Source organism: Sus scrofa, chromosome 1 (genome assembly GCF_054392235.1).
Source record: "Sus scrofa isolate SSC_HxYL_T2T_F1_AM1 chromosome 1, Sscrofa_HxYL_maternal_Yorkshire_Landrace_v2.0, whole genome shotgun sequence".
NCBI lineage: Eukaryota > Metazoa > Chordata > Mammalia > Artiodactyla > Suidae > Sus > Sus scrofa.
The window spans coordinates 148,809,551-148,823,976 of NC_139383.1; the positions used below are offsets into that span (position 1 = coordinate 148,809,551).

The 14,426-nt window shown below is 44.1% G+C and overlaps 1 protein-coding gene and 1 long non-coding RNA gene across 3 annotated transcripts in view; both read left to right on the forward strand.

The window, feature by feature from the left end:
* Positions 1 to 14,426, forward strand: part of LRRK1 (leucine rich repeat kinase 1) — a 130,240-nt gene that overhangs the window by 9,274 nt on the left and 106,540 nt on the right. The gene's annotated exons all lie outside the window — the stretch shown is intronic.
* Positions 7,144 to 9,930, forward strand: LOC146406425 (uncharacterized). The gene is made up of 2 exons (XR_014815362.1): positions 7,144 to 7,196; positions 7,740 to 9,930. It is a non-coding gene; the product is annotated as an uncharacterized LOC146406425 (long non-coding RNA).

Genomic DNA, 14,426 nt, shown 5'->3' on the forward strand with positions numbered 1-14,426 from the left:
GGCAGAGGTGTGAGCAAAAACATGCCATACTTCTTAAGGCCTAGGCTCAGAGTGGCATGCTGGCACCTCCATGCCTCCACCCTTGGCCAGAGCAAGTCATATAGAGGAGCTCAAGGGAAATGTTCCCTCCATGAGGAAGAGGGCCACAGCCAGGGTGTGGATATGGATGCAGGCAGAGGGGAAGGCTCTGTGCTCAGCATCCCATCCATCATGAGGGGAGTTGGGCCGCTTCGACGCTTTAAAAAAAAAAAAAAAAAGTATCTTATTTACATATTTCTGTTGATTTATCTAAGTAGCCAGCAGAGTCCTTTTCTCCCATGAAAACTTACTGGAGCCCTTGCCCACCTAGCAGCTAACAGTGGAGTTGCATTGATGGGCAGTAGTACAGGGATTGGGGTGGTGAATCCCACTACTGGTCTTCACCTTGACCCCAGCTCTCTGGGCCCAGTTTAAAAATATTGCGTGTTGGAGTTCCCTGGTAGCTCAGTGGGTTAAGGATCCAGCATTGTCACTGCTGGCTTAGGTCGCTGCTGTGGCGAGGTTTTTTTCCCTGGCCTGGGAATTTCTGCATGCTGCAGTTTAAAAAAAAAAAATCGCAGGTTGGATTTCATTGTCACAAAATAGCCTGAGAGCAGGCAACACTCAAACAGTCGCACTGTCACTGGGGATGACAGTCACCTCCCTTTACTTATCTGTGGGGTTTGTTTTCTACCATGAGCCTGCGTTCCGTTGCTGTTGCCGTTTCACATTAACTTTTGCAACCAGAGAGTAATATTGCCGTTTATTTTAAAAATTATTGTCTCAGAGTTCCCTGATGACTCAGTGGGTTAAGGATCTGGCGTTGTCACTGCTCTGGCACTGGTTTGATCCCTGGCCCAGGAACTTCCGCAAGCCAGGGGCACAGTCGAAAAAAAATTGTTGTCTCTATAAATAAGGAGGTTTTGTGATTAGGCTCTAACCTGTATACTTCCTCCTTCAGTGGGTGTTCACTTCCAAGGTCACATTTGCTTTAATTGGTCTCTTTCCCCTTAATTTCTTTCTGGAATAAATGGAGCAGTATTTGACCCCATGAACCTACAGCTGCGCCTCCCTGGGGCTCACCCTCTGAGTTGTGTCCCCATTGGATGAGCTGGGTTTTTTTCTGCCCTACCTTCTCCCTGGGGGAACTCTGCCTCTCTTCCCTGTCACCCCATCCACCAGCCTCACTACAGAGAAGACCCTTGCAGTCCTAGTTCCCAGCACTGCCTGAGGAGAACTGACTGTCACAAAGAGGACCCGTGACACTCAAGTTATTCTCAATGTTGGAGCAGCTAACTCTCTCTCACTTTTTAAAAAAATCCTTGGAAGAGTTGTATGAGTTGTTTGTATATTTTGGAGATTAGTTCCTTGTTGATTGCATCATTTGAAACTATTTTTCTCCCATTCCGCAGGTTGTCTCTTTTTATTTTTATTTTTTTTATGGTTTCCTTTGCTGTGCAAAAGCTTGTGAGTTTGATTAGGTCCCACTGGTTTTTTTTGTTTTGTTTTGTTTTGTTTTTATTTCTATTGCTTTGGGATACTGACCTAAGAAAACATTTGAATAGTTGATGTCAGAGAATATTTCGCCTGTGTTCTCTTCTGGAGTTTTATGGTGTCTTGTTTTATAAGTCTTTAAGCCATTCTGAGTTGATTTTTGTGCATGGTGTGAGGGTGTATTCTAGTTTCATTGATTTACATGCAGCTGTCCCGTTTTCCCAGCACCACTTGCTGAAGAGATTGTCTTTTTCCCATTTTATATTCTTGCCTCCTTTGTTGAAGATTAATTGACCATAGGTTTCTGGGTTTATTTATGGCCTCTCTATTCTGTTTCATTGGTCTATAGGTCTGTTTTTGCCTTGATTACTGTAGCTTTGTAATTTTGTGTGAATTCTGGAAAAGTTATGCCTCCTGCTTGATTTTTGTTCCTCAGGATTGCTTTGGCAATTCTGGGTCTATGGTCCCATATAAATTTTTGGATTGTTTGTTCTAGTTCTGTGAAAAATCTCATGGTCACTTTGCTGTATAGCAGAAATTGACAGAACATTGTAAATCAACTACAATAAAAATTTTTTAAATAAATTTTTAAGGAAGAAAAAAAGAAATAAGCACAAATATATCTGCAATCACAGTAAATGGAAACTGATTATAATGGATGATTAAAACACAAAGTATCCGATTATTTAAAAGTATATGCTGGACACATGTATAACACTGATTACTCACTGATAACTCAGCTTGAAAGTAAAGGGATATCTAATGCACAGAAAATACAGGGAATAGAGGAACATGTAAAATGATACCATAGAGACTCAATTAGCAAAAGGTAGACTCTGAAAAATACTTCAGGGAAAATAACCATGTTTCTTCAACAAATAAACTTGGAAAAGAGAGATAAAAGAGGAACCAAGAAGTTAAAGGAGACTTGTATGCCATCAACCAGCTGCCATGTATAGACCTTATCTGAATTCCATCTAGATCAAATAAACTATTTTTTAAAATGGGAAAAAGAAATCCTTGGAAGACAGCATGTTTTGGAAATAACATTATTATTACACTTCCCAGTAGAGTTAGGAAAAGATCCAAACTAATAAAAAGTAGTGAAAAACTAAGGTTGCACTTTTGAGTTTTTGATAGTGGTCTTATGTGTGCGTATGTGTGAACTGGGTGTACCTGTTTTGACTTGCACAGCTTACCTTGTACTTGTGGAGAATGGTTAACCCTTTCAGCACCCACGGATGTGTGAGTGCATCTCCAGATGCTGCGTGGCGCCAGGTGGGCTGTGTGTCCCTGTCCTGTGTTTGTGCAGCACAACTGTGCCCCAGAAGGGTGTGTCACAACCTGGTCAGCCTTCAGCTTGACCTTCAATGCAGGAGAAACTTTAGAAAGCCTGGAAGGGTTTAGATCATGTATGAATTGACATAATGAGGGTCAGCGAGATACAGGGCTAGGATTGCAGGGCAATCTAGTTTAATAAACCTTAGACAGTCTTCCACGACGGGGTCACACTAATCAGAGTGGAAAAACCTGTCCTGTCAGCTGAGCTAAGGCTCCTGGGAAGTGAAGACGTGAGGAGCCTTCTAGATTATTCAGGCTGAGAACGCTCAGTGAGACTCTTCTGGATCATGAGGGTGAGGGACACTTGGACAGATGTCCCCGGAGGTGGTCTTTGTCCCCCACCTCTCTGTGAGCAGTCCTGACTGCTGCTGCCCACCTCTCATCATGCTGTCCTCCACTGGACCCTGCATGGACCCAAGAAGAAGAAGGAACATTTCAGAGGGGCTTCAGATCCCAGGTTTTTATCTCACTACTTCCAATGTCCTTTTCTTCTTCCTGTGGCTTTTTCAACTCTGTATTGAAAATAACTTACATATGCCGCAGGTGCGGCCCTAAAAAAAGAAAGAAGAAGAAAGAAAAGAAAAGAACCTCTTAGCCTAGGAGCCAAGTGGATTTGCCCCTCTGGGGGCTCGGCCTGCCCTCCACAAGCGGAAATAGGAAATAACGTGAACAGGAAGTGCCCCTTGGGTGGCGGCGTGTTTTCTCTGTGAGCCAGTGTCAGAAATCCTACCAGGGACAGGGCCCTGGGGATGAGTGCCTTTCAGAGTGTAACGGCCAGCCCACATCTTGAACTTGTTCCTGGAGCCCGTGCCCCACTCGTGCCTGCTGAGCTGTGTGCTCGCTGAGGGAGCGAGGAGGGGAGGACAGAGATGTTTCCATGGTCCACAGGGTGCCCTCTCCAGCCTGGCTGCAGGAGGAGCATTGGGCGCCCAGGGACTGTAGCCAGTGTCCAGCAAGGAATCACTTACTGAGTGAGGAGAAGGGGAGGGAGGCTGGGGTGGCACAGGTGGTGGGAGAAATGGCCATGGGCATCCATGCGTGTGGGCAGCAGTTAACATAGCTATGATTCATGCCCGTAACTCCCTGCCCAACAGCAGAAGCTCTGGGTTTGATGGGGCTTTTCATATTAACCTACATCTGAGGCTTGGATCATCTACTTCTTTGTTCAGAATCTTACTCACTGATGCTAATGGGGAGCTGACTCCCTCTCCAATATGCTAGTCTTTCCTGTGGGCTGTTGTATTGGGACATGTGTGCTGCAGAGACCAGGCCTGTCTCCTTGCTTCCAGCTGCACCTGCCTAGACTTGTTGACATCCTTTAACCCTTTCCTTGAAATAACTAAGGCCGATGCCTTGCCCTCTCTGTGGACACCATCGCATCACCTCTAAGAGCAGACTGTCCGCAACATCACATATTTCCTTTGGACATCACCAAGGTTTTGCCCCTTAGCCTGAGCATTGACTATTAGGCTGTGGCCACCTGCACCTTGGGGGACAGCAGCCTCTCACTCTCTCCCTCCTTCCTGCTACAAGTGGGCTCTCTGGAGCACCCCACCCCTCCACCGATTCTGGATAGCTAGAGCCTGAAGCTCACCCACGGTTTCAGCCCACCTTCTCTTCCCCCATCTTTGCCCCTGACTCCCTTTACCAGGGTGGGCAGTGCAGCCCACCCCCTCTAGTCCGATGGCCAGCCCAGGCCCACCTGGCATGCATCCAGTGGCCAAGAAATGAGATTTCTTTCCAGCCCTGTGCCCTGGCCTCCATGAAGAGGTCAATGGCCTGTGAGCTTCTACACCAGGGCGTGGCCTGGTGTAGAAGGATAAGGATATTTTTTTCCTCCTTCCAAGGTCCACATGAGCCAGACCTTAAAGAAAGCCATCACTTGGGAGACGAGGGGGCCGGAGGAGGAGGGTTAATGAAATTCTTTAATTTCTTGGGAATTAAGAGAACTAAATAACACATAAGTTATCTCATCCAATAACATTTAAGTCCAAACTCTAATCTATGAATTTCATGCCCATTTTTAGGAGCTCTGATGTATGAAAGTAAGGGCTTCCAATTAGAAGTCCCAATTCTGAGTCCCTTCACCATCTTGGCTGCCCCTGAATTCAGTCTGTCCAGATTCTGCTTAACCATCGTGCTATGTATTGACTGGCATTTGTCATAAAGAAGAAAAGAGAAAAAAACAAAACAAAACAAAACAGAAACATGCATATCAAGCAGTAGAATCCTTCCTGAGCCCATAACCCTAACATAATAGAGGGAATCACACATTAGTTAGAAATTATCTTTTTGAATTATAAATAACTTTTTAGGATTGGACTTCATTTTGCTAATTCTTGTGAGGGTTGTACCTCCCAGCTTTTATCTCATCTACTAGCATCCAGCAACCGGGCATATTGCCAGGTGTTGGTTTAAAATCAGTCACCTACCTTTTCATTTCAGGAGAACCAAAAGCAAAAATAACTTATTTTTGGCACTTTGAATTTTTTAGCAACTTAGAGGTATTTAAAGTCATTGAAAAATTTCGTTCTTTTTTTTAAAATATAGAACCGAGTGATGGTGCAAATTTGAGGTTAGGATTTGCATACAAAAGGACAAGCACTTCACTCTTAATGTTCCTTATAGCAGCTCTTTGGGGACCTCAGATGGCTTTGTGAACTCTTAGACAGGTGGGTGGCTACAGGTGGCCCACAACAGTGGAATTAGAGGTGGAAGAGGCCAGGTCAAGAAGCCCTTCAGGTCATTTACACCCCTCATTTCAGCTGTCAGGACCAAAAGGGTCCAATGCGTGGCCACCCGTGTTCCCACGCAAACCACCAGCACCCTGGGTTCAAAAGTAAAAAGGAAGCAAAGAATCACTGCCTGACAGTGGGCAGGGGGCTCCCTGGAGTTAAGAAAATGTTACCTGTGTGTAATTATCCACATTCTCATGGAAAACCAAATGATATGGATAAAGCCACAGTCTTCTTTGGCCCCCTTTCTATTCTGCCCACGTGGCCACTGTGAGCTAAGTGTTTCCTTTCCATCCTCTTCCTATGCCGGTCTGCACCTAAACACACACACACACACACACACACACACGCACGCACGCACGCAGAATTCTTTTTGTGTATGTTTCTGGTTTTACATGCATGACATTCAATTGTACATATGTTGGGCAACTTTTTTTTTAACCTGAGTTATGTATGACTTGGAATCTTTTTCACATACTCCAAACTCCTTAATGTGAACACAGCAATATTTATTTACTCCATCCGCTATTAAAGTGCCTTTAGATTCTTTCTGTATTTTGCTTCTTATCATAGGAGTTGAGTATCCCCCGGCAGAATGGCAGGATCAAAGAACAAGCACATGAAAACTGATCAGAGTTGGAGTTCCAACTGTGGCTCTTTGGGTGAAGGACCCAACATAGTATCCATGAAGATTCAGGTTCGATCCCTGGCCTCACTCAGTGGGTTAAAAATCCAGTGTTGCCGCAATTTGTGCCATAGGTCATAGATACAGCTCAGATCTGGTGTTGCCATGGCTGTAGCATAAGACCTGCAGCGGCAGATGTGATTGGACCCCTATCCTGGGGGACTTCCATATGCCCCATGTGTGGGCATGGAAAGAAAAAGAAAAACGAAAAATGGTCAAAGCAGTACAGGCCCCTGTCAAGGAAGCAAGTGATACAGAACGGACTAGGCCCCAGTGTCAACCCCCAAAAGGGTCTCTGTTTCCTGTTTCTGGTTCTTGTTCTTTAGGTCGCCACTGTTCTTCAGATTCTATCGCCTGCCTGCCAGGATACAGGAAGATTTCCTTCACCTTTGCACCACATCTCCCACCTGATCCCTCCATATTTCATTCTCTCAGTGTGGGCTCATCTCTGAGTTGCTTTCTTAACATTAAATGATATGTTCCATTTGCTATGACTTGGTCTGGGGACCCTGTGCCATCTGTGTTCTGTGGGGCCCAGGAGGCGGGCACTTCTTCCCTACTTTTTACCTCCATTCCCCTCCCACTTCTTATTCAGAACCCTTATGTTGAGCCCTTAATTATCTGGAGCACATGAGTGAGAAAACTCCCCAGAAAGGGCTGTGTTTGTGTTCCTGAAAGCATCTTCCTTTGGTTCTTCCCTACAATTCCAAGTGGAAATCATTTGCCCTCAGACTCTGAAAGGGCCTTCACTGTGGTCCGCCGATGTGGTTTGATTCTCTTTGCTTTGTGAGTGACCTATTTTTTCCTCTCTGGAAGCCTTTAGAATCTTCCCTGTACATCTGCGCTTCTGAAATTTCTTTTTTTCTTTTCTTTTTTCTTTCTTTTTTTTTTTTTTTTTAGGGCCACACCTGCAGGATATGGAGGTTCCCAGGAGTCGAATGGGAGCTGTAGCTACCATCCTACACCACAGCCACAGCAGCACCTCATCTGGGACCTACACCACAGCTCACGGCAACTTGGGATCCTGAACCCGCTAAGCAAGGCCAGGGATCGAACCTGTGTCCTCATGGATCCTAGTCAGATTCGTTTCCTCTGAGCCACAACGGGAACTCCTGTAATTTCTTAACAAAAGACACGAGTAAGGGTCTTTTCCTTCATGCTGCTTGGTAGTGGGTAAGCCAACCATTTATCCCTTTCAGGCCTGGAAAAGTCCTTGAATTTTCGTTGATAACCTTGTCCTCTGCTTTTTCTTTTCTTTGTTTATTTTTCTGAAATTCCCATGGCTTGGAGTTCCCATCGTGGCTCAGTGGTTAACGAATCCGACTAGGAACCATGAGGTTGTGGGTTTGATCCCTGGCCTTGCTCAGTGGGTTAAGGATCCGGCGTTGTCGTGAGCTGTGGTGTAGGTTGCAGACGCAGCTCGGATCCCGAATTGCTGTGGCTGTGGTGTAGGCTGGCAGCTACAGCTCCTATTCTACCCCTAGCCTGCGAGCTTCCACATGCCGCAGGAGTGGCCCTAGAAATGGCAAAAAGACCAAAAAAAAAAAAAAGTGAAATTCCCATGGCTTATCTTTTCCCTCACATTTTCCAACTCTGCTTCTTTCTCTTAAAGTCTGAGAGATGTCCGGACTTTATCCTCCAACCCTCCTAATTGAACATTTCATTTTCACACTCATTTTTAACTTCCAAAAGCTCTTTGCCTATTCTTGATTATTTCTTTTTATAGCATTCTGTTCCTGTGATACATAGGCAGTGTCTTCCTGAATTCTCCTGAAAATCCTGATTGGAGTTTATTTTACTTTATTTCAATAGATACCAATCTTATTATCTTCTCAGTTAACTTTTAAATTTCTTCCCCTTTTTCGATTTCTTTTGTAGCGGCAGTGGGGGTGGGGGAGTGTGGGGCTGCGCCCACAGCATGCAGAAATTCCTGGGCTGGGGATGGAACCTGCATCTCAGCAGTGAACTGAGCCACAGCAGTGACAATGCCAAGTCCTTAACCTCTAGATCACCAGGGAACTCCTAAATTTATTTCTTAATGTCAAATTAATTGATTAAAATCAACATTTTTACAATGAATTCCAGATAAACCAGTGATTATAGGATTCAAAGCATTATTAGGGAAATTTGCCATCAGCTGACTTTGTAGGCAGAGCATGTCTGGAAGTTACATGGAAAGCAGCTTGCTATGACGCTAAGAGAAGTCAGCAAAAATATGTCCTATATGTACATTTCTTCCAAGACATGGCCTTTTGTTTGTCTTGATTAATTCAGCATTATTATTTGAACAATTGTCATTAATCTCTTGAATAATTCAGCATTGTTATTTGAACAATTGTCAAACATCATTATTATTTGAACAACTGTCAAGTGGACACTGTTTTAGAGTCTGAGAATATAGCAGGAACATGGCCTCCGCTCTCATGGGGCTTGTGATTCTAGCAGGAAAGATAGGCAGCAAAGAACAGGAAGGAAATCAGAGAGTGATGCTTGACGAAGGTAGCCATATGGCAGGGTGCTATGCTAAAGAGGCACCATGTGGCTATTTTTAATTGTTGCTGAGTAAGACCTCCATAAGTAGTGACATTGGGTATGCTTGGCTGACTAGAAGGAAGGAGCTATGGGAAGGCTGGGAAGAAGAGTATTTTTCAAACAGACTGAAACCATGAGCAAAGCATGTGCCCAGCACCTCTTCCTGTGCATTCTGTCAGAATCTTCCATAGACTGGGCCCTGGGGAACCAGGAAAATGTCCTCATAATGCTTTTATTCCAGGAGGGAAACATTATTAATAAACATGTGCTTCACTGCTAGGCATGGAAGAGCATACACAGGAGATGAAGGAGGGCAGGGATGGAGAGTGATGGGCAAAGGGCAGTATTTTAGCTCAGAGATCAGAAGGCTCCTGGGGAGAGGTACTTTTAAGCAGAAGCAAATGAATGAGGAAGTGCATTGTGTAAAGAGCTGGGGGAATGGTGAGCCTGCAAAGGCACCATAGTGCAGAAGCTGTGTGGTGAGGGTGAGCCCGCTGTATTTGAGGGACTGCCAAGATGGCCTGAGGGGCTGGTGTGTGATAAGTGCCAAGGAGGGCTGGAGAGGCGGGCTTCCGGGGCAGCCATGGCAGGGGTTCAGATTTGATTCCAAGAGAGTGGATGGAAGACCGGAGGAGCAACATGGTCTGATGAGGAGGAAGGCCTGGAGAGAAGCTTGGGGTGGCCTGGGATGGTGGGGCAGGAGAGGAAGAAGAGGATGGGCTGGGAATTGTTTCTAAGGGAGAGCCATCAGGACTTGTTTATTACACAACAGACAACCCCATAACTCACTGGCTTAACACAGCAGCCCTTGATAGCTTCCCAGGATTCTGTGGGTCAGGAATGGACAAGGCTCAGCAGGTGGTCCTTCTTGGCTCACTCACATGTCAGATGCCTCCACGTGCCCACTTCTTGTCCAGACATCCACCCCCAGCCTCTTTATATCTTAGCAGTTGAATTCCCCCATCAGAAGCAGAGAGAGTTCCATGATGGTACAATGGGTTCAGGATCTGCATTGTCACTGCTATGGTCATTGCTGTGATGTGGGTTCGATACCTAGTTCAAGAACTTCCACGTGCTGTGGGCATGTTCCTCCCCCCCCACCTGCCTCTGCCCAAAATACTAAAACTAAATTTTTTAAAAAAAAGAAGCAGAAACTCTGGGGGCTTACTAAGGCTTAGGCCTGAACTGTCTCTTCATCACTCTTGCTGCCCCTCCTTGGTCAAAATAGGTCAGAAGGCAAGTCCAGATGCAGTGCAGGCCAGGAAATAGATTCTGGCTCCCAAAGGAAGGATGGCAAAAACCTCGTGGCTCTCTTTGACATGGCACACCCCAGAACTCTATAATGGATGATTAGATGTGACGAAGAAAAGAAACAGGAATCAAGGATGTAACCATTCAGATTTAACCAATACAAATATTTTGCCATTTTTAGTCCAACAGTTTTTTTGTTTGGTTGGTTTTTGTTGTTTTTGTTTCTGTTTTGTTTTGGATTTTTTTTGCTTTTTAGGGCCACGCCCAAGGTGTATGGAAGTTCCCAGAGCTGTAACTGCCGGTCTACACCATAGCCATAGCAACTTGGGATCTGAACCACGTCTGCAACCTACACCACAGCCTCAGCAATGCCCGATCCTTAACCCACTGAGTGAGGCCAGGGATTGAACCTGCGTCTTCATGGATCCTAGTCAGGTTCATTTCTGCTGTGCAACACAACAGGAACTCCCCAACAATTATTTTAAATAAAGCATGACAAGTGTAGTCAGAGCTCCTTTTGGACCTCTCCCTGGTAACTGCTCAAACCCCCAAAGGTAGTTGTTATTCAGAAGTTAGTGTGGACCCATTGCCATTGCTAAATATGTGTGTGCCCATAAATACATAGTATTATTTCTGTCCGGCCAGTGGTCTCCTCTAGGCTGCTACCCTGGTACACAAGGGGTCAAGGTAAATTCTACAGTGTTACCTTCCTGGTGATTGAGGAAGAGGAAATCACAAAGCCTGGATCTGCAGGATGGGTTGCCTGTGGTCCCCAGTCTCTCATCCTCTCAGGAATGTTTGCCAGGACATCTGCTGCATGGGAGTGGGTTCCAGTCCCACAGAGGGTCCAGAATGGAGCTCTCCTCCCAGAAGGCTAGCCTATCCATGGCATGCCAGGGTAGATGCATACAGGGGACCACTTGGGGCTGTGGGATATTATAGCCCCACCAGCCACTAGACCCATGGAAACTAAGCTTGGATTCTATCCCTTCGCCTGGGAGAAGGGGCACCCCTCAGCTGGCTCATTGTCCAAGTTTGAGGAGTGGCAACCAGAGACACGTATGGGCAGTCCTGCTCTTTTCAGAACAGTTTCCATATTTAAGATTTTAACATACGTGTTTTCACACTGTGCCAATGTTACTGAATTTTTCAATCAAAACTAAGTTTATATAGTATAAGAGCTTTATTTTCCAAGAAGGTGATAAAACCTTTTACTAAAAACCATTTAGGCCTGGTGTTTAAAAAAAAAAAAAAATGGGTAGACTTTTTTTTAAATTGTTGGTTCCATTTCATTAAAGACTATAGATTTATTTAAATTTTCCATTTCTTCTTGAGTTAATTTTATGAATACATTTTTCTAGATAGGCACCCATTGAATCCAGATTTCCTAATGTATTAGCATAAAGTTTACAGTGACTTTAGAATTTAAAATATACTTTTAGATGATTTCATCTAGCTTTCATAGCGAAGTCATATACTCAATATAAAATTGAAAAGTACAAAAGGCTGTACAAGGTAAAGTATTCCTGCCACCCTGGTCCCTAGTCTTCCAGTTCCCCTTTCTTCCAAAGAATCAGAGAAAACTATTCCTTTTTTCTTTCTTCTTCTTCTTTTTTTTTTTTTTTTTTTTTTTTGTCTTTTTGCCTTTTCTAGGGCCGAATCTGCGGCATATAGAAGTTCCCAGGCTAGGGGTCGAATCAGAGCTATAGCCGCCGGCCTACGCCAGAGCCACAACAACGCTGGATCCAAGCCGTGTCTGTGGCCTACACTACAGCTCATGGCAACGCTGGATCCTTAACCCACTGAGCGAGGCCAGGGATCGAACCCTCAACCTCATAGTTCCTAGTTGGATTCATTAACCACTACGCCACAACAGGAACTCCTCTTTCTTTCCTTCTTCCTTTCCTTCCTTCCTTCCTTCCTTCCTTCCTTCCTTCCTTCCTCCCTCCCTCCCTCCCTCCCTCCCTTCCTCCCTTCCTTCCTTCCTTCCTCTCTCTCTTTTTTTCCTCTCAGACATCAGTTTCTTAGGCCTAGGTTCAAAATGGCTTTTTTTTTCTTTTCATAAATATTTAATCTACGCAGAATTTTGAAATGTTATGTCCTTATTGTAGTTTTTTTTTTTTCCATTAGAGAAATTTTTGAACACATCACAAAAGTAGAGAGAATATTTCCGTGGACCTCTCTGTGTCCTGTGGCCTAACTTCAGCAATTTTCACACGTAGCCAACCTTGTCTAATTCAGATCCTCTCCCGTTTCCCTCTAAGCATTTAAAACCCAATTCCAGACTTCATGTGTTGAGGCATTTTTAAAAATACCTTTTACATACATTTTTAAACAATAAAAGAATTGCCTGCATAACATCAGATATCAGCATTCTAATGCCTTTGATTGCCTCATAATTTCTTTTTTATTAATAGTTTGCTTGAACCAGGTTTGTTGCATGTATTCTGTTGAGTCGATGTGGTTAAGTCTCTTCAGATCCACCTGTCTCCCTCACTTCCTTTGTCCTTGCAATTTAATTGTTGGTACCACCATGTTGCTTGTCCTCTGCAGTTTCCCGTGGTCTGGATTTTGGTGGTTGTGTCTGTCCCTCTCACGTCTGTGCTTTCCTAGACCCGGAGGCTGGATTATATTCAGTAAGACATTTGGCAAGAATATGAACTAGCTAGTGTTGTGTGTTTCCTGTTACTTCACCATAGAAGTCTAGTGCTATTTAATTGTTTCTCTTTGATGTTTAAATTTTTCGGTGATTTCAGATGTTGTCAGCCCAGAACTTCATTGTGAAGGTCCTAATGGTTTTTCAGCTTTTCACCTAATTTTTTTTTTTTTTTTTTTTTGTCTTTTTGCCATTACTTGGGCCGCTCCTGCAGCATATGGAGGTTCCTAGGCTAGGGGTCTAATTGGAGCTGTAGCTGCCAGCCTGCGCCAGAGCCACAGCAATACGGGATCCGAGCCGCATCTGCGACCTACACCACAGCCCATGGCAACACCGGATCATTAACCCACTGAGCAACCTCATGGTTGGTTCCTAGTCGGATTCGTTAACAACTGCACCACGATGGGAACTCCCTTTTTTTTTTTTTTTTTTTGGCTATACCCCCAGCATGCAGATGTTCCTGCACCAGGGATCGAACACCGAGCCATGATGGGAACTACCACTTATTTATTCGTGATGCTAAAATTATTCATCTTTGGCCGGCAGATACTCCTTTGGGTTGGTTTCTCTATCTTTTGACATGACCCCAGGAGTCTTTGATAACATTCTTGCTTTCTGATGAGAAAACATAGTCCAGGCCCCTGTGGTCCATTTTCTGCCCCAGACGTGCTATCCATCTGCTATTAAATCTTAAATTTCTCAGGATTTCATTCTCTGCTGTGTATTTTTGTCTCCTTTCTCATTCCAGATATTGGCTGTACTTTTTCTGCCACTCACCTCCTGTCTCTTATTTTTTGTTAATCAATCTTTCAGTAAGATTATTTCATGAATGCTTTGAAAAAAGCAGCTTTGGGTTTTGTTGTTGCTCTTTTTAATTGCTTTGCTTTCCATTTATTTTTTTCCAACAGGAAAGTCTTACATATTTATTACTGAGCCAACCCACTAGTGCAGAAACACTGAAACAAAGAGAAAAATCATTTTCCCAATAAAACATATCTAGTTGTCCAGGTAGTAGCAGTTCTCAGAGTGATATGGTTAAGATGCACGTGATCTTGATACATCATCAGTATGCGTGCCATCTCGTTGTGCAATTCCTCATAGACCCAGACTGTTCTCAGTGTTATCTCTTGGAATGGTACCTGATTTTATTACCAGTTTTCATCTGAATCTCTTGGGAGTATGGGATGATTTTGCTTTTGTTCCTTTGCCGGGAATCACTTGATCCTGAAAGTCTTGTGAAACGACATGGAGGGCAACAGAGATAACCACACTGTCTCAGACGGTGGAGGAAAACTCTGGTTTCTATTTCATTAATTTCTTCTTTTCTCTTTATTTTCTTCTTTTTTTCTAAATTCACTCCTGGAGTTCCCCCTGTGGCAAAGATCCAACCTCACTTCTGGGGCACAAGTTTGATCCCTAGCCATGCACAAAGGATTAAGGATCTTGTGTTGCCAACAGCTGTGGCAGCTGTGGCTTGGATTTGATCCCCAGTCTGGGAATTTCTAAATGCATATGCTGCAGGTATAGCCATAGAGAAAAAACAATAATAATAATAAAATTAATTCACTCCTCCTTTTCAACTTCTTGAGAAGCATCCTCTCACTTTTGAGAACTCATCTTTTTCAACATGTTTCTTTGAGTACATGGCTCTGGAATCTTTATTAGGCACATTTTGAAAAGCTTCAGGGATCATCTTCCATGTCTTTGCCTATAC